The sequence below is a fragment of the Camelus bactrianus genome, chromosome 26 (assembly GCF_048773025.1).
Source record: "Camelus bactrianus isolate YW-2024 breed Bactrian camel chromosome 26, ASM4877302v1, whole genome shotgun sequence".
Classification (NCBI taxonomy): domain Eukaryota; kingdom Metazoa; phylum Chordata; class Mammalia; order Artiodactyla; family Camelidae; genus Camelus; species Camelus bactrianus.
The window spans coordinates 26,439,213-26,465,804 of NC_133564.1; the positions used below are offsets into that span (position 1 = coordinate 26,439,213).

Sequence of the window (26,592 nt, forward strand, 5' to 3'; positions counted from 1 at the left end):
TTTTCATAGCCATTTAGAAATAACCTAGGGCAGCAAACGCCATCTGCTTCAATAACTTGAACTAGTTCAGGCTTGAACAGATTGCCGCTTGGGGAATCCCCCCAGCACACACGATATCTGTGCCTCTCCCGATGAGCTGGAGGTACCACACGATGAGCAGTCTCAGAATTGCCAGGTCAGCAAACACACCACCGCTTAAGCAATCTCCTGGGTCAAAATGGTGTTCTTCTCCGTCACCTGCTCTCTCAGAGGGCGGGTAGAGGGGCCAGAGCGGGAGGATGGAAAGTAGGGCTTCCCTTCTTTCCAACTATTTATCATAAAGCAGTTGAGTCTCTGTTTATGTATTGAGTTTAAGGGCCTTCCTCGGAAATCTGGATCGAGCAGTTAGGCTGCTGCAGTTTCTTACAAGATTTCCAGACGACGTCTTCCCACTCAAGGTCATTTGCCTCATCCAGATGGGGTTGCAAACTGAGTGACCGCCTGGCTGAGTGGTTAAGAATGCGGAATCTGGAATCGATTGTCTGGGTCCATAATGGGCTTCACAAATTTAAACATGCTTACTTGAGCGAATTAATCTTTCTTCCACCATTTTCCTAACTGTAAAATTGGAGGAAATAAGAGCTGTATGTTGCTAGGACTAGTAAAGTGAGGAAACGAATATAAAGCTCTTAGCAGAGTGTCTGGCTTGCGGCAGCATCTCAGTAAATGCTGTCTACCGTATTCGTAAGTGTGCCCGAGGCAACGTTCAGAAGCAGTGCTCCTGCCTCCGGGTCCCCCTTCCCACTCGCCGCTTTCACTCTGCTTGTGCAGTGCGTAACTCCACCCCAGGTCCACGGGGCCACAGCTCCGCTGTCCAGAGCAGCTCCGGGTTTGGGCAGCTGTGTGGATGATACAGACAAAACATCCTCAGAGTTCTTCAACCTCCTCGTCAGCAGTGACCTTCTCCACTCATGCCTTGTTATCCATGCTCAGAGCCGCACTCCAGCTTTCATTCTCTTACCTGTTCACTGACCTCACTCCCTAACACACCATGTCCTTCCATGTCGGCAGTACTCAGACCTCATCAAATGCCCCTAGCCCCTTGTCCCTGACAATTTCCATCCTGGAGCTCCTTTCCTTCTTCTCCTGTCTCTGCATTCAGCCTGGGTTTCGTGGCCCTTCACCACCATCCTGCCCTCGTCCACCTCTCCTTCCATTGCACCTGCTTTCTCAAAATGCCAGCTGTTGAATAAACCCACTCTCTAGTCCCCAGTGCTCAGAAAACCTTTACAGAAATAAAGCGGAGATAACCAGGTTGAACAAGAGAACACACGAATCTGCCTACGAGGGACAGCAGTACAGATGACTGCTCCAGGCTTTTCAGGGACGTACATATACCCCCTGAACAACCCCAGTCCTGTTTTCTTACTGAAACTTAAGCAGAAGGGTTGATTTACACTTGATTGTCTTTTTGTTTATTTATGCTCTGATTTATTTTTTTTTAATGTGGCCATGAAAAATAAGCTACACAGAAGTGACTTCATTTAGAGAGTTGTGCATTTTTGCCTTGCTTAGAATTATTGTTTTTCATGTTCAGCTTATTATCATAGAGAGTTGGTTTCTTAATATTAGAGTTATATTAATACCAAAATATAAATTCTAGTATTCTAATGTGACAGCCTTAAGGTGGCTGACTCATACTTGGAAATGAAGTTGAATCTTGGAAAATCGCAAAGTTCAGTTTGTAATTTTCTAAGCCTTGTGGGCTAAAATTCAAAATGTAAATTTTATAACTTTAGACTTCAAAAGACATGACTGCAATAAAGTACTTACCAATTATTGGGGACAGGGGTGGAGATATTATATTATGGTTTTCATAATTGTATCTTAGATCCTTATTCCAAGAACCATTTGAAAATGTATGTGTGTGTGTGTGTGTGTGTACTATTAGGGAAAAAGTCAGAATATTTACTATGGGAAAAAAATAAACAAGAATATAAATAAACTCAGAGCAATAAATAATATTGATTGCCTTTTGTGTGTCAAGTTCAGGTTTCTCACTAAATTTTACGAAGAATCTAAACCTATTTTTTTTAAATAAAGGAGCTAAGGCACAAGTTGTTTTTCTCTCAATGCAAGCTTGTTTTTTAAATTCCAGTCATGATTTTTTTTTAAAAGCCACGCTTCCAACACTGGGTAAATGGCCCCCTCCACGATGCACTGTAGAATGCGTGCAGGTCAGCAGGAGATCTGTGTTGGCTGGAACTCGAGTCAACCCACCTGCCTTTGTTAGGAAATTTTATTACGCATAGCATTGATCTTCAGCGCTTTCTTTTCTAAGTAAATTCATCACTCTGCTTACTTAAGAAATGAAAAGTCCGAAGCAATATTCTTTGTCAGCATTTTTTCTTTTATGAATGCAGTTGGTCCTTTTCACATGACAGAATGTAATTTGGGACGGTGCTGTCACTTCAAGTAAAGAGACTAAGAGAGGTAGGGATTGAGGGAGAGAGAGAAAGGAGAAGAACTGAGGGTGCGAGAGGGAACAGTTAGCTGGATTGAGTACCTACTGTGTGCATCGCATCATATCCAGAACCCTAGGGAGTGTGGACGAGATCACATAAGACACCTCCCTGCCTGCGAGATGGCATGTTCATCTTGTGGAAGCCATGCACAGGTCGGCAATCAGCCTGTGCCTCTGACGGTTCTTGTTTTTTTCATCACTGCCCTTTTTTGCCCACAAAGTCTCCAGCAATTCATCACACTCAGCCAAGCCAGGGGATATCACTGCTGTACTCACCACTCTGTCCAGAGAACCCAGCCTAATGGCTACTCAAATATTTGTTGAATAATACACGTCTAAACTGAAGCCACCACAAAGACCTGAGTGGAGATGCGCAATGGGGAGTCAGATAAATAGATGGAGAATTTAACAGCGATCTGGGAGAAGAGGTAGGTTTGGGAGTCTGTCCAGATTTTGCAGCTTGAACTAGTTTCTATTCAAGTATGGTGTTTTCACAGATTGCAGGCAATGCTGGTACCTCTCTGATCTGACTCCAGTCTCCACTGCCCTTTGTGCTGGTCTTCAGGGTTGTTTGCCAGCTATTCAGATGTTTCCCACGTGGGGGTGGGCCGTGTGACTTTAGTTCTAGCCGGTGAGTTTAAGTGGGAGTGACACACGTCACTTTGAAGCAGAGCACATAAGTGGCAAGGTAAGCTCTTCTGTGTTTCTTTTAGCCACAGTTCCTGACCATATTCCCATGAGTGACTAATCGATCAACCCGGGCCCCCAAGCAGACGTTGGTGAGTAGAACGGAGGCCCCCCAGTTGACCTCAATGACATGTAATGTGAGCTGGAAATAAGCCCTTGTTCTAAAGCTCTAAGCTGTTGGTGTTTTACCATAAGATCATGTAGCCTGGCTTGAAACAGCTATGTGAGGTCCACCTGGAATTCTCCCACGTCCTCATCCTTTTTCTGGGGTTTCTCCTGACTCATCCTTTTCTCCCTCTCCACTCACTGCAATCCTAACCCTTTTTCAGAGACCCAACTTGAGAGAGTCCTACCTCCTTCAAAACGTCCGCAGCCCCTCCCCCCAGCCCCCACCCCTCCCCCTTTCAGCAGTCAGAGCTGGAGCCTGCCTCCGCGCTCCTGAAGTCCTGATGAGAAGTGCTTTTTGTGTCTCAGCCACTGCTTTGTGTGCTCATGTTTCAGGTGAGCACTTGTTCTTTCCCCACTGGGATACAAATCCCTTGAAACCGTCTGAAACCATGCTTATCACTCACTGAGTCCCTCAAAGCCCCATTTAACCTTATGGAAGTGTTAGGTAGTTTGGATAGAAATGAGCACTGGGCACGGGGAGAGGAAGGGGAAAGGAATCATCCAGAACACAAGGAACCTGAGCTGTCAATTAACCAGAGCACAGGGAACCTGAGCTGTCAATCAACCAGAGCGCAGGGAACCTGAGTTGTCAATCAGTCAATCAATTAATCAGTCAATCACGAAGCCAGGATATAAAAACAGGAAAAACAAAGGCACGGCACCATTTTTCCTCTCTTGGACTGGCCTGCTCCCAATTCTCAGGAGTTCACTATCTTTTATTTTTTTTACTTCACTAATAAAAATCTTGCTTATATCATGCTTTCTGTCTCTCGTCAAAAATCTTTTTCTCAGGGGACTAAGAACTGAGGTAATTCTTATTTTCTGTTTCCCGGTAACAGAAGGAACTACCCACAGCCCTGATTTGTTCACTTATCCAATCTGTCCACAGATACTTAATGCAGACCCACTATGTGTGTGGAAGAGACTGGTTAGTTGTTAATCCAACATTTTTGCTGGACCTCATCGCTCAGTCTCTCTTATACATACAATCATGGGACTGGGTTCAGGCCAGTTATATGTGGGTAGGGGGATGTTGATTGAGTGCTCTCTTGGCACGTAAAAATCTCCTGCTATGATGATCACTTTCTTTCCTTCTTTATTCATTTCTAGAACATGCTTAGAATCAACATGCTTAATAATAGCACACCCTCCAACAGCCCGAGTTCCTGAATGACTGTGCGAAAAGAACCAACTATCCTTTCCCACCCATCCACCATTTGGGCTTTTGGGTGAATAAAACCTTTATTAGGGTAAGCCACTGAGAGGTAGGGTTCTATCTGTGATCGCTGCTAACATTATCTTAACTAATAAAGAGATCTGAGTGAGGGATTGTCATTTTTAACATCAAGGTCAGGGAGTTCTCACTGAGAAGAGCAGGCTTGTAAGAGCAGAGGGAGGGAGCCGTGAGTACGTGGAGAAAGGAGGGTCTAGGCAGAGGGGAGAGCGTGTGTAAAGTCCCTTAGGCAGAAGCATACCTAGCCCAGTCCCGGGATAGCAATTAGCTCAGTGTGATGGCAGCAAAGAATGATGGATGAAGTAAGTCGGTGGGGAAAGTACTGCCAGATTTTTAAATACTATTCTAGGCACTGGATCTAGTCTTATACCTCATATACCCATTATCTTCTTTTTTTCAAGCCTAAGCTAAGTGGTGTAACTGGCTTTGAGTAACTGATACCAAATAACTACCATATAAATAAAATTTCCTGGTTATAATCCTCTGTACCGCACTTTTCACCTTCAAACTCCGTCTTAACTTTCCTGTATCAGTAGAATAAAATTCCTATGCCCCATGTAGGTTCAGAGGAAGGAATCTGCGCAGCTTGCCAATCCCTATAAATCAGGCCACAGACACAACTAAACCATGACTTTTCTTCAAAAGGGGAGAAGGGCTTCACATCACCCCATACTTCTTACAAACTCAGAGGATGTTAGTGATTGCTGCCAGCTCCCAGTGCAGTGGGAGGTCAACCTGAGATGCCTCAATATTTTATTCTGTTCTGGACTTTGTTCTAACAATTGTCTTTTCAGGTGAGATTCAGGTCAAATAGATAGCTGAATGGCTGTTCTTTCATTCCCTAAATATAACTAAGCCATGGGATTTACTAGCCTTGCCTATTAGTAAGTATGTTCATTTTCCGTCATCTTAGTATCAGAATAGACTGAGTTTAAATATCTTCTTGTACTGCAGTTATAGAAAATGATCAGTGGTAGAAAAATGAATGAGAAAATGCTACAGAAAGAAAATTTATGAAAGGAGAATGTAAAATACCCCATACGTATATGGAAGATATTTAATTGGCACAGTAATACAATTGTATGGTTATACCATTATTTAAAAATAAAAATGTACCAAATTGGTAAAGTTGAAATAAACCATAGTAAATTTTTTGACAAAGATATAGGAAAATTTATCATACATTAGTGGTATAACATAAAATAGGAAAAAAATTAGACGGCAACATGGCAAAATACTGGAATCCTTAAAAAATGTATGTATTTCCTAGCTCTGCCCTCTGAGAGGGCCTAAGATTAGTGATACCCTAATGGCAGTAAACACATCCAGCGCCCAGAGCCCAGGTACTGAATTCAGTTTCTCAGTTAAAGGAACCAAAGCTCCATGGAGAAATGATTGACTGTAGGGATGAGCAAACAGGAATTCTTGTTGGAAAACACAAGCTAGGAAGTATGGAGCATCTCACGGCACCAGAAAGTTAAAAAGGAGAAACAACAGACACAGGAGAAAAAGACAAATACTACATGGTATCACTTAAATGTGGAATCTGGAAGAAAAAAAAAAGTCAAACTCACGGAAACAGAGGATAGACCTGTAGTGCCATGGGGACGGGAGAAAATGGAAACGGGGAGGTTGGTCAAAGGGTGCATACTTTCGGTTATAAGATACCTAAGTCCTGAGGATCTAATGCAGAGTATGGTGACTATAGCCAATGATACCATATTATATAATTGAAATTCGCTAAGAGAATTGATCTTAAGCATTCTCCCTGGGGGGTGGAAAAAAGGTAACTATGTGAGGCGATGGATGTGTCGATCAACTTGATCTTTCACAATGTATATGTGTAGCATCTCATCACACTGTCACTTTAAATATCTTATCCTTTGGTTTGTCGATTACACCTTCATAAAGCTGGGGGGGGGGGGGACAGTAAGAACCAACCTGAAAGACGCTGGCCAAGCCAGAACAACACGAGGAGCACATAACTAAAGACTGCACTGGACTATAACCCAAAGAATGAAATAAGTAACCATGCGTCCCTACTAATAGAAATCAATTACTCAGTCAATCCATAGGGGGAGGAAATCTTTCTTAGAGGACAACTCCAAACAATATTTGCAAGTACTACCCGCTCTAAGAAGGTGGAATTTAATGTCCCTCCCCTGGAGTGTTGATTTTGCCTTTGTCGCTTGCTTTCAATGGAAAGGAAACATAGGAACTTTGTGATGGAAAGATCCGACAGAGGCGACTCTAACCAAGAAGTCAAGGTTAACATCACCAGGGCTAAGTCATGACAGTATCACATACCCTCTGAGATACAACGAGAAAGGGACCTTACCCCTCTGGTATTCTTCTCCCACCCCGATCCAATCGTGAGAAAACATGAGACAAACCCAAAATGAGGGACATTCAGCAAAAACACCTCCCAAATACCCTTAAAAAATACTGAGGTCTTATAAAACAAGGAAAACCTAAGACGCTGTCATAGACCTGAGGAGACGAAAGAGACATGAAGACTAAATGTAATATAAGATCCTGGACTGGATCCTGAATGAGAAAGGGACATGAGTCAAAAACCTGGTATAATCGAAATAAAATCTATAGTTTAGTGAAAAAAAAATTAAATTTTTGTTGAACAAGCAATATCCGTCCCAGGTACTTATCCTGGGGAAATAATTATCACACATATGACTGGTTCTCAAACTTGAGCATACAACAGAATCACCTGGAGGGACTGTTACAACCAGATTGCTGGGCTCCACTCCCAGAATCTTACTCGGTATGTCTGGCGCGTGGAGGGAAGGGGGAGAGTTTGCCTTTATAACTGGTTCCCAGATGTTGCCACTGCCCTGATCTGGAAACCGCACACCAAAACACTGACATATGCAGACATTCACTTCAAGGATGTTTATTGTTGTAATTAGCCCTTGGATTGTATCATTTTTTTCTTTTATTAGCCCTTTTTTATATTTTCAAATCTTTAAAAATGTTTCTAAATGTTTCTGTAATACTTAGGTGTTGCTTTGTAATAAGGGAAGAACATCACTTTAAGTTAAAGAGACAGCTCTTTTTCACACGATGTTCTTAATACTAATAGATTTTTGTATTCTTGAGGGCAGATTGATGCACGAAAAATGTTATTGGTGGCTGATTTTTAAAATTAGTATTCAACTTATTAAAGTGAAAAATTGGAAAATGCAGTTTTACCCTCAGCTCTTAAGTTCAATCCCCAAAAATGTATTATTACAGTTATAAATCTAGTAACATTCAACAATCATGTCCAAGGGAACTTTGATTAATATTTTTACATTGTTCTAAATATTCTGTCCCATTTACAAACTTGGCTACACTCTCCTAAAATGTTTTAAATTTCATTTATAAATGTAACATAATAGATTGTATTTTTACATATTTTAAAATAAATGTTCAACAAGCAAAACTTTCCCAGATACTTTGACGTTGCATATAAATCTATTAAATTATACGAGGATCTCAAGTTCTTTAAACATTCTAATATAATTTACAAACTTAGCCAAAGACTCATCCTTTTCATTTTAAAACTCCAAATCTAAAATCAATGACTCAGCTACATGGTTTACATTTTAATAATAAGGCTAATCTTTCAGAATTTCAAAATGCCAAATTCTTTTAAATATGACAATCGCTAGAAATGCCAGAAAAATGAAGCTTATTCCTGAATTTAACATAAATGATTAGTTCCATGGGTCTAACTGCCTTCTTCAGATAGACAGTGTTATGGCTTGAATTATGTCACCCCCAAATTGGTATGTTGATGTCTTAACCCCCAGTGCCTGAGAATCAGACTGTATTTTGGAGATAGGTCTTTACAGAGGTGACAAGTTAGAATGGCAGATGTGATACTGTAAGAAGGCAGAGAGAAATGCACTTTGAAGACCACACTGACTGTTCTACAAGTTGAAGAGAACCGATGAGGGCTGATAATGGAAAGGAAAGCAGAAAGAGGGGGCGAGAATAACTCCTCACCGGGAGAAGTAAATGTGTTAATAGGGAAACACCTTGAGAAGTTAATAGACTCATCTTTTCTCACCATTAGAAACACATTTTGGGGGGATAAGTGACAGTGTCTAGCAGAGTCTACCGTCAGCATATTCCTAATCCCTGAGTAAAACCTGGCAAGACACTTCGTTTCTCTGGTCCTCATTTACCACATTTAGGAAATGAGGATACTAACTGTAGCAAACCACGTGCATCTCTGTCCACACCCGTTTCCCATTTGAAACTCACCATTCCCAGGACTTTAGAAGGCAAGCACTTTCAACTCTGCCTTGAGGACCTTCTGTGGCCATTCATTCAAGACAGAGGGTTAAGGCTCCCAGGAACAGCCTTCAACAAATAACGAATGGGAGTCAGTGGGCAGATACCCCAGCTGGCTCACCCCAGCTCTGAGCTGTGCGCTGTGCAGTCTCCCAGAAGCCCCCCGGATGGAGCCACCGCTACTCCCAGGGCCAATCCACTCATCAAAGTGCCCTTTATTGGTTTCCTTGCTTTCTTGGTTTCACTCCCCCACTTCCCTAAGGATCCTGCCTAGAATTTCCTCCCAAAGAAACAACATGCACTTAAATCCTTCATTCAAGGTCTGCATCTGGGAGGTGACCCAACTTAAGACAGTCACGGACAACCTACAAGATTGTGTCAGCAGAGAGAAAACTAAACTCGGATATCTTTGAGGGGACAGGAGGCAGTCTCCTTTTGGAAAGAACAGGGAACTTGGAGTTAGAAAACTTGGATTGTAGTCCTGGTCCTACCATATATTAGATGAGTCAGCTTAGAACATGGACTTCTTTGCATTTCAATTTCCTACCTTATAAAATAGAGGTAACAAAAGATAATTAAATAGGATAATCCATGAAAAATGTGGAGTACCTAGTAGGTACTCAACAAATACTAAAAACACTAATTCTCCTTCTGTTTGTTCATATCTTCATGTTATTAAGATATAGTTGGAAGACAGTGTGATGTCATGGACAGATAAAAGGCTTCCTGTCAGTCTGGCTTAAATTTAACTCCAATCCTGGCTTCAGCATACGGTCTTGGGCCAGGTCTTCAATAAAAGAAGCAGTAGCTTTTCCCCCTCTTCCAGAAATGTAAGATATAGAAGACCTCCATTCTAAAGAAATGAGGGGATTTTTACCCCACCAGATACCCCCCCCCGATATTCATGGGGCAATCGGGGTTATAGTATGGAAGTAAAATATTATATAACATGGCTCCCACCCTTCACGCCAAACCTTCTTTCCAATTAAAAGCTCAGTTACTTTTAAATTGTGGGGAGTTTAGAGATAAAATATTGACACACAAATCCATTGTAATCTGTTAGTGTGAATTTGAATCTTAGCCTCCCCGGGCCAATCTCCTGAAACAGATTTGTCAAGTGGCTTGTATCTGAATGGTCAATGAACTTGACCTGATAATGTTGAACCACACAAGCACACACACACAAGTCCTTACTTACTTAGATACACGGACATGATTGTTTCTGGTCAGGTTTTTGTCAGTCACTTTAGCTCGGAAGAATCAAACAACTTGGCCCAATATACCAGAACGTAATTGTATCGGTCGCTTCTCCCCACTGGAGATACCATTAGTATTAATCCTGAATTTTAACTCAGTCCACTTGCTGAGATTAGTGATGGGTTCACAATAAAGCAATCCTGTTCCTCCCCTACTTTTTGATAGTGAATTCTCAACCTTTTAAGTCCTCTCAAATGTCAGTCCTTTTGTGAAGCTTCTCTAACTCCCTCGGTGGGTGGTTACCATCCTCAAAGCTAGAGCACATTCTTACTGTCGGTATAGCCCTCCTTGTGTGTGAGGTTGTGATTTATCAGCCTCTTTTGAAACAGGAAGCCCTTCAAGGGCTGTACCCACGACTTAAGCCGCCTTTGACTGTCTAGCGCTGTTACAGTGTCAGGTACGTATGACCGCTCAGTAACGTTGTTAATTGAATAAGGCTAACATTCTCCTATTCTCAGTTATAATTTCCCCAGTTTTCTAGCAAGGGAGAGACTTACTGGGACTGCTAATCTTACAAAACGTAAGGCCCCCCTTTTTTTTTGCACTTATTGCTAAATTTTATTAAATAATCCTTAAATGCAGAAGTTGGGGAATAACTGCCTTTTTAAAAAATTGAGGTAAAATTTGGTAAGTAACATTGTGAGAGTTTCAGGTGTGCAACATTATGATTTGACATCTGTGTTCATTACAAAGAGATCACCAGAGAGGAGGGGGGTCGGGAGGGTGGGCGAAATGAGTGAAGGGGGTCGAGTGTATGGTGTTGGATGGTAACTGACTTTTGGAAATGTTTTTCTTAATAAAATTTTAAAAAAGAGCTCACATGATATTTATTTGTGAAACTGACTGATGGCGCATCTCATGTCCAGTGTCTAAAATTAGCCAAGTATCAGTTTTGGGCAGCAGCTCCCACTTTCTGGCTAGTGTTCAGCCATTCCAGAGGTCAACCAGATGCGTGTGCAGCAGCCTGTAGGTGTATGCATGCTCTTGACATTTTCCAGAGCTATTAGACTAGGTGTCAGGCGTGAGAAGCTGTGAATTTTCCTGTTAACCTTCCGAAGGTCTGCCGCCTCAGTATATGTGCCCTGCTTGTTGTGTTTCTATAAACTCATACCAGTCGGAATTTGAAGGCAAACCCTGGCTCACTGCCTCATCAGCGGTGAACACTGTAATGACAAACACGTACGAGCCCGTTGAGCAGCCTCTCTGCAGTGCAAATACGCCGGCGCACGCAATTCTGATACCTCTCAGTCCTGCTAGGATGCAAGTCATTTAGCAGTCACCAACGACTTAACCGTAGTGCAGTCAGCGTTCCCAGAGCAGTGCACTTCCATTCCTGTCAAGAAAGGGAGTACAAAGGATAAATTAGCCTCTACGAGGGAGAGAACAGAGTAGCTCCTTGAACACTTTTCTTAAAACATTTACCTTGACTGCCTCTATCACCAGCAGCTGTGTTATTTGCCAGCTTTGATACTGATGATTTGGACGTAAGTAGGAAGAACTCAGAATTGCTTTGCAAATACTTCCTTTCAAAGACACACTGCTGTTGTGAAATAAATACCTGGTTAATTGCACTTTGTTCATGTTTCTAGGCGGGATCATGAGCCATTGAGTTGGATGTACCTAGAAAGTACAGTTGACCCTTGAACAACGTGGGTGGGAACTTCGAAGGTCCACTTAAACTAGGATTTTTTTCAGTAGTAAACACTACAGGAGTACATGATCCGCGGTTGACTGAATCGCGGATGCAGAACTGTGGATATGGAAGAACAGCATATACACCAAGGGTGCCCCTAGCCCCCCGGGTTGTCCAAGGGTCAATTGTATAGTGATTTAATACTATCCAAGACTGAGAAAATGACTGCAAAGTAATGTAGTTCCTTTTCTTAACAAACATTCAAGAAATTCTACATCAGTCTAAAATGATGCTTCGAATGCTGCTGCCACTTTCAGAACTGAGATTTTGACAGCCTTAGTGGTGGAAGTGCCTGATCCCTCCATTGGCTTTTTAGAAATAGCCAGAAGACGTCCAGGGCCAAGTCCAGTGGACGACCCCACTGCCCGACAGAGGTTGGGGTAAAAAAAATAAAACAGTGATTTCTTTTCATGTATGCTTCTTAATTTGGCTTTCTGAACATTTTTATATTTCCAAAAATTTTTTAAACATAGCAACATCATTGAGAAAAGAATATAGCCTTCCAAGAGATGCATATGTTAAGTCCATATTTGAATATGTAGGTTTGGGTATATTTTCTGATAATAAATAGCCCTTTGATCTTTCCTTTCTGTCTCACCCGTCCATCACCAATGATTTTCTCCCAATTCTTCCTGCACCCATGAAAGAATGGTTCATGACATAAATGCCCTGCTGTGAGTCCTCCATGGCTATCAACCCTTTGGAGCTTAATAATTTTTTTCTTAACCAAAAATTCCAGCTCAGAATTTGGAATAACTTGCATTAAAGGCTATTATGGGTTATTTTTTTTAAATGTCCCATAAGATGTTGGAAATTCAGTAATAATTTCCTGGCTTCTGGCTCCTTTCAACCTTCCGTAGGGGTGGTGCATGTGGAAGACTGTGGGTTTTCTTGAGGGCTACCAGTGGGCTAAACTTCCCCTCCCCCACCTCACCTTCATATCTTTTTCAAGGTTCATTTCTAGAGTCATCATAAAATATACCATTTTTTATATACCTGGCTTGCTACATTTATTAATTTGTCAAAGTCACTTCATTTAAGGATTGTACTCCTGGATGATTAAGGAGAAGATTTTATTCAGACTATGGCACAAGGGAGGCCACCTATTAATGAAGATTGTCTCAAAAAGGAGGGAGAACACCTGGGATTTATAGAGACAGGTACACAAGAGTCGTGAGGAAGGATGAACTGTGAGACTTACGGGACTGGAGAAGAGAGTAGAGGCTTTTCTTTTTTTGGCAAATGCAGGGGCAGGGTGGTCCTTTGTGCCTAGTCACTGCCTAAAACATCAAGGGCCGGAGGATTCAAGTTCAATATCGTCAGTTCTTCCTTGTGCTCAACAAGGATGTCATTCTTCGTCATTCCATCAGATTACTCAGAAGGTTCAAGAAAAAGAAAGAAATATTTTACAATCTCTGGGTACAGCAAAGGTAAACACAAGCTCTTTTTGATATAAATAAACCACCAAACCTTAGCTTGCTTTATCATCTTTATTTATTTAGTAAATAAAATTCCTTTTCTAGGAATTTTCAGCAGCCTGGTTCAGTTTATGTCCTGCAAGATTTCTCCTACCAGTCATTCCGTCTTAGGACAAAACCACTCTCTTTTTCTTTAACAGAAACACACCCTGCACACCTTAAACACAGAGTCGTACCTCCTGCCACTCTTGCTCCTGGTAGAGTCTCATTCACACACGCTATTTAACCACAGTGACATCTGTTTCACAGAGAAAACTAGGAGGCAGATAACCATAAACTGCCGGTCACACACCAATAATCTTCAGCAGACAAGCCGAGCTCATGAATGTACATCCACAGTCTTACACACACATACGGCACAACTTCTCAGAGTAATAAAAATAAACGTATTCTTCGACAGACTCAACTGTATGGCTTCTCTGTAACATATAACAGGAGAAAAGTATATAAACTCAAAATTATGCTTATGTGTTAATGTTTCAGTATTCCATCTTACTTTGAAATGATCTAGCCATTAAAGGAATACCTATTAACTCAACTTAGTGTAAATCTAAGGTTTTAGGTTTCCTAAAAATCTTGGAAATTATCTTCCTGCCCATGTATTGTAAAACACAATTGCTGCTGAAATACAGTTTGTCATCATAATGGCTTTATTTGGTTAAACTAAACACGAATTTACATTTTTCATAATTGTAAATATTAACAATCTTAAACATTAGTAATACTAGCTTAATCAATCAATAAACCTATATAAGTCTGCACAGAACTTATGCATTCCCACATAGAATAAAAATCTATCTATATATTATGCTTAACCCTAATAAATCAGAGAAGACATAGTCATTTTTATTAAACCCAAAATATTAAACTAGTCTTGTTTGCCAAAACTTTATCTAAATTATGTAAACTTGAATTCCCAAAACATATCCAAGTTGGTTTTTGCAAAGATAATTTTTAAGTCCAGCACATTGAAAGTATACGAGATTCAATTTCCTTAACTTCTGGGAATTTTAGGAATATTCCGTTTATACATGTGCTAACAGACATTAAGCCATCCTTTAAGAAGTCTAATAATCTAATTTAGTAATACCATCTTGAGGTAGAGAAATATCACACACAATGAGAGGTAAAAGCCTTTCTAAATTACAGACACATGATCATGTGGGCACAGGGACACCTAAGAGCTTCAATTCTAAAATTTCAGCCATGAGTCAAGCGTAAACACATAATTATAAAACTCACTGATCCATATCAAAAAGCTGTTCTCTTCACAGTGGGTATGAATTTCCAATTTATCTGTGCTCCATATGGACAGGCAGACAAACAAAAAACGACTAACAAACCCGATTATCTGTTGTCTCTCACCCGAGAGAAAGGTCTCTAGAAACCATTCATTCACTTACAGAGATCACTGAATGGTCGGACCATGAAACACAAGGAAACCAGAATCAGAAATCGAGTGACTACTCGGAAGGAATCGAAGTCAAATCTGCACCAGGCTGCCAGTGGACCAGTGTGCAGGGAACAGCACGAGGAGCCAGACACGTCTGGGGACACCAGTCAGGGACAGAGCCCAAAGGTCTCCAAGAAGCCGCTTGGCCTGGGCACGTGAAATGTGGAGTTGAAAGCAAGGTGCAAGTCTATTCAAGTTATGGCAACAAAAAGGCACTTTATGTCACCAAAAAGGCATTTTATGTCTTTCCCAAAGCTACGAATTACAGCTTGATACGTAAATGGGAGAAAGAAAAAAATGACCCCTCCTACTTCGGTTGCTGTTTTGGTCTTGTATTTCCTAGCTCATCATTTTCTCCTATTTTTATTTCTCCCTTTCTATTTCATGAGTGTTTGGATTGGTGGTACTGGGTCACTATTCAAAGATATGCAAATATAAAAGTAGAAAACTTAGATGAAGTTCATCTAATCATTGTTGCATCAGAATACATTCAAAGGAGACTAAATGATATGGAATATAGGCTGTCTGGACAGATCACACAGAAAGTAAAGCGTAACCTCTTGTTAAGAACTCTGAAATGAATTTATCATTGGAAGAAGTAGAAAATCACATTCTAGTTTTTCATAAACATAATATTTGGCAGTAAAGAATACACAGACAATTTTTCTAATGGGTAAGCCCGTCAAAGCTGAGTCAGGTTTGATAAAAATTTTAGCACATTTTATTGTTGCTTTTCAGACTCAAGTGTTACAAACTAAGGGAAATAAGGGTATCTTTCCATTCTGCAGACCTTCAACACCTCTCTGTATCCATGCAGGGTTTGTCTTTCATCATTCTCTTGAGGCTCTACCTTCTAGAACAACCAGACGCTTAAGATGAAACTCTCTTAATCTTGATCAACAGAACCACATCCCATTACTCTGCCTGCATAGCCATCCTTCTCTGCCACCACTATGTTCAGTATGGCCTCAAAACTCATCGCAATGATAACTTTATCAAACTAACTGACTTCCATTTCACAGAGGAAACTGGGAGGGGGAGAATGGAGAACTTTCTGCCATATACAAGATTTTAACAGACCAGCAAAGCTGGTGAATATACACGTCACAGCTTTCTACCTCCCTCACTTCCTTCTACACATCCTCACAATGGGAAACTAACCATGTTTGTTAATGTGACCCAAAGACACAGATATTCCACAGCATGGAAATACAGAAGCAAAGGTATGTACATTTAAAATTATGTTTAATTATCAAGGCTTTAGAATGTAGTCATACTTAAAAATTATCTGGGTGCCCAGTGATGACTCATTGATTAACTCAATTTCATATTACTCTAAAGTTCTGTTCCCTAAGAGTCTCAGAAATTATGTTCAAGCAAAATACATAAAAATATTGTTCAGCTGGTGGCTTCTGTAAGAATTTCTTTTAAATGTCCAGCACATTTTAAATTTTACAAGCTCAATTTCCGCATTTTCTGTGTATTTTGGAAATATTATCTCTACTGATCAATAAGAACAGAACTCCTTTAACTTAAGATACATTATACTCTAATTTATTAAACCCTTTGGAGGTAGCAGAACTCAACAATAAGCAGTAAAGACCTTCCTGAACTACAGACACACACATAGAGAGAGCTTATCATGTCAGCCGTAGGTCAAAGGAAACACAGTAACACAAAAATCACTGTCCAGATCTCAGAATCATTCTCTTTCTCAGTGGACTCAAAATTCTTAATTGATTTGAGCTCACAGACAGACACACAAGCAACAGATTGGACTCTATGCAGTTTCTCATCTAACAGAGAAAAGATCTGTATCACCCACCCAACAGAAATCACCAAATCACCAAATGACTGGACCATGAAATCATATGCTCAGTTATGGCTGCCATCAAATAGTGAGTAACTCAGGAGTTGTGTGGGATCGAGGGAAAAAAACCAAAACTAAAAAATTAATTGAAAGTGGTGGCTGGGGGTGGCAATTGCGTGGTAAAGGGGAGTACCTAGTAAGTCAGCAAATTAAAAAAATCTATTGCTACCTGGAGGCAATAAAAAGAAAAAGAAAATCCAGTCCCTGTGCCCACTTCTCAAGCAATGCATCTTATCTGGCTCAGGGCGCTGAGTCCCCTTGGTCACCTTGATACAACAAAATCAGTGTGCTAAATGTCTTTGTCAACTGACTTTTTAAAACGCTTTTTATTGTGGGCTATTTCAAACATATGTAAGTTAGAAAAGATAGTGTAATGAAATCCATGTACCCATCACCGAGCTTTAACAACTGTTACACGTGCCAATTTTCTTTCCCCTAAATCCACACCCACTTCCCTTTTCCCTCTTGATTATCTTGAAGCAAATTTGTACACAATATTTCATTTTTCCTAATATGTCATACTTCAGTGTGTATCTGTAAAAAGTAAGAATTCTTTAAAAAAAAAAAAGCCATAATAATATCACTGAATCCCACCTGTGCTCCTATAATTTACCAGAATACCTTCATTACATCAAGTATCTAGGTAGGCTTTCTTTCTTTTATTATTATTATTATTTTTTTTAATTGAAGTACAGTCAGTTACAATGTGTCAATTTCTGGTTTACAGCACAATGTCCCAGTCATGCATATACATACATGTATTCATTTTCATATTCTTTTTCATTAAAGGTTATTACAAGATATTGAACATAGTTCCCTGTGCTATACAGAAGAAATTTGTTTTTGTAATTTATTTTTATATATAGTGGCTAACATTTGTAAATCTCAAACTCCCAAATTTATCCCTTCCCACCCCCTTTCCCCAGTACCATAAGATTGTTTACTGTGTCTGCAAGTCCATTTCTGTTTTGTAGATGAGTTCATAGTGTCCTTTTTTTCTTTTTTTAGATTCCACATATGAGTGATATCATATGGTATTTTTCTTTATCTTTCTGGTTTACTTCATGTAGAATGATGGATAGGCTTTAAATGTCATGCACTGACCTGTAACTGTAGACTATGGATACTTTGTTTGAATCAAAGTTTATTCACTTGGTTGATGTATCTCTGAATTCTCATTTAATCTTTGAATTCATCTTCTATTTCTTACTCTTTTTACTTACATTTTTATTTTTTGAAGAAACCAGGTCCTTGATCCCTTAAATTTTTCCATATTCTGGATATTACTGATTATACCACCAGGGTTTTATTTAACATAGTTCTCTGTCCCTCTACTTTCTTTAAACTAGAGGTTATAACTAGATACTGGGTTAGATTCAGCTTTGACTTATTGGCAAGAATTCTTCCTACGTTAAATGGTGTCCTTCCGTCAGTAGGTACTGTTAGTCTCTTTCGTGACGCTGAGATGGATGAGTGGGATCAGATGTGGTCAGACATCATGTAGCTCCCTTTCCTCTCTCTCTCTAATGATTTTCAGATGATCATCAATGCCTAGAGACGTTATTTCATTAAGGATTGCAAAGTGGTGCTTCTCTGTTATACCTTCATGATTCATTAGCTGGAATGCTTCCTTTAAGAAAAAAAGGTTTTTTGAACAAGAAGGTGACAAAATCCAAGTTGTTCTTTAGGAGACTAAATCTGATAGGGCTATGAAACATGGGTAGGAAGGTGAGATACTGGGGACAAAGACAGAATCTGGGATTCCCATGAGATGTCTCAGTGAGAGGGGATGGGAGACCTGAAAAAAAGGTAATGATGCAAAAGAGGAAACTGACAAAAAAAAAAAAAAAAAAAAGCATTCTGTGACACTGGAGCTGGCATCTGGCTGAACAGAGAGAGGAACATAAAAGTACCTGGTGTCTGGGGAAATGGTGATGCCACTAACAGAAACAGAGAAGACCTGTGGCTCCGAGGAGGGGAGAGATGATGGACAAATGTGTCTGTTTCATCTCTTTGTTAACAGTCATTCTCTACCTGCTGGATTTTCTATTGCTTTGGGGAGCCTGATTTTTAAGAGCTTCACAGTGATTTCTGTCAGTTCCCTCCGGGACTGCCTTCATGACCTAATCCTTCTCGCCATCTGGAAGTGGAAAGATTTTCCCGACATCGAAGGACAATTTTTATTCTCTACCTTTTCCCCTCTCTGAGCTGCAAACACAATCATTTCAAGGCTTTATGATTCGGTATTTTGATCTCTTTAAGTCTAAGGGACCACTGTGGTGACTCAGCTAATTTGGAATTCAGAAGGTTGTCTCTGAGGGTCTTTTAAATACATAAACAAGGGCATTTTATTCCATTCCATTGCCCCTACTTAACCTTTTTTCCTACCCCCTTCAAAGACTCTTCTCCCTCCTGCATTCTTCAATTACTCAGCTGTCACTTCCACGGCTGGCCTCCTGCTGAAGTAACCGACATGGACAGCATTTAGTTCTGCGGGTCTTTGCCCACAAATCACTCTGCCACTTTCTAATCATACGTGTCCTGCTCTTTTAACTCCCTTGAGTTAATCTGTAATGTTCTGGCATCAGTATACCCAGATTTGTATTCGGGATTCCAGAGTAAACCTAACAAAGACACTTTAAAATATGTTTTCCCCTTTTTTTTCTTCATTTGGTCATCATTCCATTGGCCTCTGTTGCATTGCCCGACAATTCATTCATTCCTTAGTATTTATCAATGTTCTTCCCCAATACTGGGAAAGTCGCATTTAACCTAAGCACACAGAATTCAGAAATGAGGAAATCCTTTACTTCTGCTTTATTTGGATTGTACTATTGCTTGCTTGAGTCACTGAATTCATTCTAGTTATACTACAACATAAATAATAGACCTTGTTCTTAAACACTTTATAGAAATTGAATTTTGGAAGGGAAGTTTTAAAAAATGACACCAAAGGAGCTGGATACATAAAATAATCTTATTAGAGACTTTTTTTTGGAAAGTAAAGAAGACCTTTTTAACAATCAGTAAGACCTCCCAAGCTAACCTGTTAAATTTCTGCATATTGAATTTTCTTTAAATGGAAATCTTGGGGACATTCCAGCTTTCATTTCTAATATAAGTAAAGAAAAGGAAAGTCCAAATACAAGTTATGCCAACTGGTGGGATTTTTTTAAGAATACAGGATAGCACATAAGATGGATTGGTCACTTACCTTCCATGGGGCATGCCTGCTTCTGAGAAGAAAAAGTATCAACAGCATGACAGACGTGGCTTAAGTTTCAGGACAGCCAGTGCAGGCACCCTGTCCCCTGTCCCTCGCCACTAGCAGAGAAAGGCAGTCACTGAAAAAGAAGGCTTTTCTATTTGGTACAGGGCTCAGACGTGGCTGGGACATAGGTTACATATTTCATGATTCTTCCAACTGTGGAGAACCAATTGATGTATTATAATACCCATCTTTGAAGGAGCCTGTAAAAACCGATTGGGTGGCCTCTGAAAAAACTGTGGTGAACCTTTTCCTTTGCAGGCTCTCTAAAAGATTCTAGACTATCCATAGCAGTTTGCAGATAAAAGTTCAGCCCCTGAAACATCTAATGTGGGAACTAGCCCCACCTGGCCTCTATGATGAAGATGGGACACTGTGTTCTCTAGGTCCTGCATGGGACAATAGATGTGTCAGGATGAGTCAGTCCATGGAGTAAAAACTGTGTCATGTTCTCTGCATCCAACGCCTAGGGAGGTCCCCACAGAAGTGACAGTCTGACCTGTAGGCCAGCACGTTGTGCTGCGTGCTAAGTGTTTAAAGCTGGCAGCCTTGCTGATGTGTGGTTAAGTCCATTACAACGGGTGAGCTATTAAAATTTTGGACAGCATGCCTGAAGAAGCACTCCCTGCCAAACTCAAAAAAGAACGTATTCTTGAAGGTAGAGTAACTCCTGAACTATTGAGCTTCCACTCATTCAAAAAGATACTTGAGTGTTATTAAATTAGATCTCAAAAGTTCCACCTGATAGTGTATTTATATACGGTCTCCATTTGGCTAAGCCCTCCAGAGTTAGGGAGTGACCCAGTTAATGAAAAGCAGTTATCTGGTGGGTGGAGGATTTATTTTTCTGCCTGGTACGTGTTAGTGAGTTACAAACATAAAGAACAAGGTCATCTTTCTGAAATGTACACGGGGTCACTTTTTTGGTAAGAGTTGCTCCAAGCAGGTCACGTTGGGTGAAAACATCCCACCTGACGTTCAGACCCAATGAAATCTAATTAATGTGACCATCCCAGGCACCTGATAATGAGAAAATAAATCTCTCGAGGCGTGTATATGGAAGAGGAGGTAGGACAATCAGAATAAAGTGGAAGTAAAGTATTTCCTGAATTCTGAATTCTATTAATTACGTAAGGTTTTGTTGGTTGTAACCACAAGATGATAAGATAATTTACGGTTGGTAAGTGTGAGTCATCTGATTATCCTCTTCATTTACTCTTTATTTATGGAGGGTTCTATTGCATCTGCCTTTGTGGGTGTTTGTGTTTGAGAGGAAGAGGAGGTTTGTGTATGAGAACAAGCAGCAATGGAGCAAAAGTCCTTGCTTCATCCTGATGCTGGGAATTGGGGTGGGGGGGTGGAACAGAGCTTACGGTGGGGCCATTTTCCTCCCATCTACTGCCATGCACGTCAAGTCAAATCTCCACCTGATGGTTCCACAGGATCCAGGGTTATTTCCCTGATTTGCCCCTGAAAACCTATATTAACCATGCAGCCCAACTCCTGTTCCATGGGTGAGAAACATCCAAAAGTCCTGAATTCCTCTATCTTGAAATAAATTTTCCAACTCAATCGCTGACCGAGAATTCTTGATTTCACCTTTTATTCTACTTGCTTTTTCTGAGGTGATAAAGCCCTCAAAGGCTGAATATAAAACCCTCCCAGGATCCTCTTTTCCTTCACTCTCAAAAGCCTAAATGAATTAAAGAAATGAGATGAGTGGGTGCATGGTGCAGACTGAGCTTGTGGTTCGGCTGGGAACAGTGATGTGGAATGTATTTCACCATCCTAAAAAAAAGAAGATTGGATTAGTGACTCAGCTGGTAACTTTGCTTTTCAGAGTGTAGCTGGACAAAAAGCCCCACGAAGAGATGGGAGGCCACCTAGGATTTGTCATGACCAGCTTGGCAAGAGAATCTGAAAATATAGTCTGGCCCCAGCAGGCATCTGTGAAAAAGATAACCTCAAGTCTGAAAATGCCAGGAATATGCTGAAATTTGTGACTCACCAGTAATGAACTGTAGAGACAATTAGCTAAATTTATCTAATTTGTTGAAATTCACAGCTAGGATTTCAATTTGCAAGTAGAGAGGCTACAGCTGTTCTGCCTTTTGGCATCGATAAAACCTGTAGCATGGTATCTTTGTGATCATTTTAATAGCACTGGGTTGAAGCAACATGTTTGCAATTTCAGTGGAGCTAAGTGTTCCATGTTCAATACTGTGCCAGCAGAACAGTGGAAAGCCAGGCAAGCAAAAGGACCCTCTAGACCATGATCCATCCAGAGTGATCATGGCAGACCACACTGGATTACAATGCAGACGCTCTGTTAAGTTGCTGGTAAGTGATGCTGTTGCGTTAGAACATAAATTGTCCAGGGTATAAAGTGACAAGTTCTCTAAGGTTCAGCCAACAGAACCTCATAAGAAAGTATTCTTTTTTTGAAAATTCACTCCCTTCTTTTGGGGCGTGTTTTTGCCTTCTATAATTCCTGTGGAAGTTACAGAAATCCAGCAGACAATCACTGCTTCAGGAAAGAAGCAAAGCAAATTGTATCTCTTTGTTACATTAAATAGAAGAGGGAAATCCCTTTGTGTTACAAGAAGTCAAGCTGTAATCATTGCTATTTATTGTGAGTCACTTTGAACAACTTTCAAGACCTTGTTTGGAAGGATCCTTGATGTTTTCCTCCTTTTGCAAACTTTTATAATGTAAATGAAAGAATTAAGTAAGCTTTTGTTAGTTGGAACCACAAGATGATAAGATAATTTATGGTCGGTAAGTGTGAGTCATCTGATTACCCTCTTCATTTACTCTTTATGGAGGGTTCTATCGCATTTGTCTTTGTTGGTGTTTGTGTTTGAGCGTGTGGGTTTATATCTGTATAACCATCGAGGTACACAAATACCCAGACGAGTGTGACATGAAAAACGTGTTTCCCACCCCTCTCTATGTGTCATATAGGCACTTATATCGATTTGGCCACAGAACCATGATTAGGTTTTTAAAAATAAACACTGATTGCACCAACAGTTAGGAACAGTTGAGCACTATAGGTTTTTCCACAACAAACTCGTTAGCAGAAAATCTGCAAAATTAAAACAAGTGTCAGACCAAATTCTGACACACGGATCATCATTTATTAGCAAGCAGGCACATAACAATGCATAGACCGTGCGGTGAGTAGGGTGACCAGCTGTCCCAGTCTGCTCACAGCTGTCCCAATCTTAGCACTCATGTCCCAAGTCCAGAAAACTCCTCGGTCTTGAGCAACCCAGGACCTTTGGGCGTCTCTTCTTTCAGATGCCGTAGCCACACTCTGATGGAAAGATTTACATGAGGCCGATGAAAGAATTCTGAAGCAAGAGGCAGTCAAGCCTATAGCTGACATTTTGTGGGCACAACCGTCTGCACAATGACACGGGAGTGCAGCCCCGGGTGCCATTATTAAGAGTAAATTTGAAGAATCTGTTGGATTCCTGTACCCTTTTCATGTCTCTAAAATAGTTTAGCCTATTCATACATTAGGAGGACCATTCATTTCATCCTGGAGAACTCATTTCTGGCATCTGTTACATTAGGTGATTAGCCATTACTTTAAACAAAGAAACCCCATTTCTAATAGCCATTGTTCTACTTTGAAAAGCCTCAACTGCTGACCAGCAGAGGAGCTGTAGCAGCCACTGGGTTACCGGTTACATGTTTGCTGACCACCAAGAGTGTGGATTAAACGAACACTGTGCGTTTATACGACACCATATATGATCAAATATTTCCGAGTAAAGAGCAGTTGTCAAAATGCCTCATGCCTCAAGAAAACTGAAAGAAACCCATAGACTGAGAAACTTGGGAAAGAGGGCTCTCTAAAGACAGGCAATCTGAACTATTTGCTACCGACTTTTTTAGGACATCAATGCTGTCTTTGTAACAACGTCAAATGTCAATAGAAAGGAAGTGAAGACGCTTTCCCCGGAATTGCAAGAGTAAAGCAAACCCACACATTTCTAGCAAAAAGTTGACCAACTAGATAAATAGTTTGGGGGAGAAGGGCTTGAATTCTAGTCCTTTCCAGACCTCTTGGCAAGCACTTTAACTTGGCGAGGTCACTTTACGCTTTTTGAATTTTTGTCTCTTTTGCTGTAAAGAGTAGTTGATCTTTAAGACCCCTCTTGCTTTAAAAGTGTCTAAGTCTAGATTAGAATTCTCAGTATTTGAATTTCTCGCTCTAAGTTTGGAGGAGATAATTCACTTTTCTTGCATTTTGCCAACACTAAGTAGAAGTTTGGCCAATCTCCATGCTGTTAGTTCTTCAACTACCATCTCTGACGCCATTGGAAATGGCAGATGATTTCTCTGAGGCAGAGAAAATGGCTATGAAACCAGTAGCGTCTCGTAGATGCTGTGGTCAGTTCTTCAAGGCGTCTCAGTCATTTCAGCTCCTAGGAATAGTGAGCCTATCTTGGCCATTGAAAGAGCTTCATACAAACATTCTGAGTGTGTGTTTACTTCAAATTCGAAGACAATGCCCTAAATAGTCATTCTCCAGGAATGCAGATCTTACAGCTTTGGCATTAAATTTCTCTAAATGGAATTTGCTGTACAGATAAAGCACAAAACACAGCAAGCTTGGACTCTGAGGACATTTCCTCTGATAAAACGCACACCAAGGGTCTATGGGAATAATATTATTTAGCCCCTTGTTTATGTGAGAGCCATGATTTTTTTCCTATGCAAGGTGACGATATCCAGACCAATTCTCCAGAATGTTTCAGCTGATTTCTCAAACTGATGTGCTGCTTTATTCTGACATCTAAATCAAGTGAGGCTGTACACTTCAGGGCACAAATTAGAGGACTGGCACCAGACTACAGCAGTTAGACCGCCGGGGAATCGATACAGGCCATTTAAGCATCGGGACTGACCATGTTTCATTTTTGACACGCAGCTTTATGCTTCTTGTGAGTGGGGGAGCGTTCACTCCACAGCAGCAATAAACTCACTAGGAAGTGTCAGCTGGGATCATAGTGCACGTTAAATAAACACCACCAGCGTCCTTAACGCTTTAGCACAGCGTCTGCATGGGAAAGCAGTCGAAGCAGGTTTACATGCTGACGGACTTTGAGAGCAATTTCTCTTTCCCACTGACTTGCTGCAGGGCTTGGATGACAATATTAGGAAAGAGTGTCTCTGGGCCGAGACTTTTCTTTTCCCTGGAAACTTCTAAAATGATATGTCGACTGACACCTTTAAGAAGGTTTTCTCAGTGCACTCTGAAGGTTAGGACTTGGAATGAAGTTCTAATTAGGCATCTGGGCAACCTGCACTGGACAGACAGACGTGCAAGGAGGTTGTCTGAAAGAAGCAGGCTCTCTCTCTCTGAGCACATTCTCCCAAAGTGAAGCTTCGTAATACATTGTAAAGGCAATAGGTTGATAGAAGCCCTGGCAGGCACGGATGAATGGAGTCGGAGGAAGTAAAATGCTGGGGAGTGGGGCCCGGAGCAACGCCCTCTATGAACTCTGCCTGTGCTCCGTCTGATCAATGGCTCAGCTCTGCCCCCAGCCCGAGGGCTCAATCCCCCTCCTCATTTTCTCTGGCTCCATCTTTATGACGCATAAGCGGAACGGGAACCCTGCAGAGATGAGCCCTGCCTGATGCATTCCCTGCTCCAGTGTTGCATCTACTACATTCCAAGAGAGTCCACTGAGAATCTGCTGAAGTTTGATTTCGTCTCCTCAGTCTGGATCAAAATAAGTAAAAGTCCCCCCTCTGGAGCAGAAAATCTTTTGAAATGTTATTGGTTAAGTTTTCACCAACAGCTTGAGTTTTCACGTTTTTTAAACTGAAGTGTAGTTGATTTTCAATAATATGTTAGTCTCAGGTATACAACATAGTGATTCAATATTTTTATAGATTATACTTCATTTAAAGCTATTACAACAGAATGGCTATATTTCCCTGTGCAGTACAACATATCCTTGTTGCTTACTTATTTTATACATAGTAGCTTGTATGTCTTAATCCAATAGCTTTAACATGTGACCCAGACTATCTTTTGTGTTGTCTCTACCGAACGGGACTCTTCCTCTGCCCTTCCATCCAGTTATCCTCTGCTACCTATCTTCCCAGACTGTTGTTAATTATATCAAAATGCATCTTTCAACAGAGAACAAAAGAACTTATAGAGTTGGTCTTGTAGACTTCTTCAGGTAATTGGTCTTAAAATTCTGGCAGGACCTGCCACTTGTTGAGGGGGTGTCCACTATGTCTTTCTGTTTCCTAAGATAAATTAGAAAGCTGGGTCATAGGGACCAAGGTGAGGTGTTTCATTACCCAGATTGTTACTCCTACAACCAACCGATTATAAAGAATCTACTCGGTGTACCCAGCTGGTCTAGAGAATGTATCTCCTGTGCTCTGAGCACTAGAAGCTCTCTTCTGGTGATGGTGCATCTGAAACCTTTGAAATACTGAACTATCTCCAATAATTAATTGACCCGGAACATATCCTTGTTCAATAAAAATAGTACTGGATTTTAATGAAGAAGAATGAAGCCATTTACTGAAATGTTAATACATGTAAAGCACTTGGAAGGGAGCCTGGTCCTCAGTAAGTGCTTGTGCTGATTACTCTTCATTTGACCCTGTGGCCACCCTTCCTCCTCCCACCACTCATTCTCCCATC

The 26,592-nt window shown here is 40.7% G+C and overlaps 1 protein-coding gene across 25 annotated transcripts in view; it reads right to left on the minus strand.

The window, feature by feature from the left end:
• The window catches only part of POFUT3 (protein O-fucosyltransferase 3), a 356,913-nt gene that overhangs the window by 28,992 nt on the left and 301,329 nt on the right, over positions 1 to 26,592 (minus strand). For 17 of the 25 annotated variants that reach the window (XM_074353460.1, XM_074353452.1, XM_074353453.1 and 14 more), the window contains 2 exons: positions 13,040 to 13,212; positions 8,859 to 11,478 (listed from right to left, as the gene is read on the minus strand). The gene's annotated coding sequence lies outside the window, so the exon portion shown is untranslated. Of the gene's footprint in view, positions 1 to 8,858; positions 11,479 to 13,039; positions 23,227 to 26,592 lie in introns of all 25 variants that reach the window. The other 8 variants (XM_074353445.1, XM_074353430.1, XM_074353435.1 and 5 more) reach the window with 5 other exon arrangements.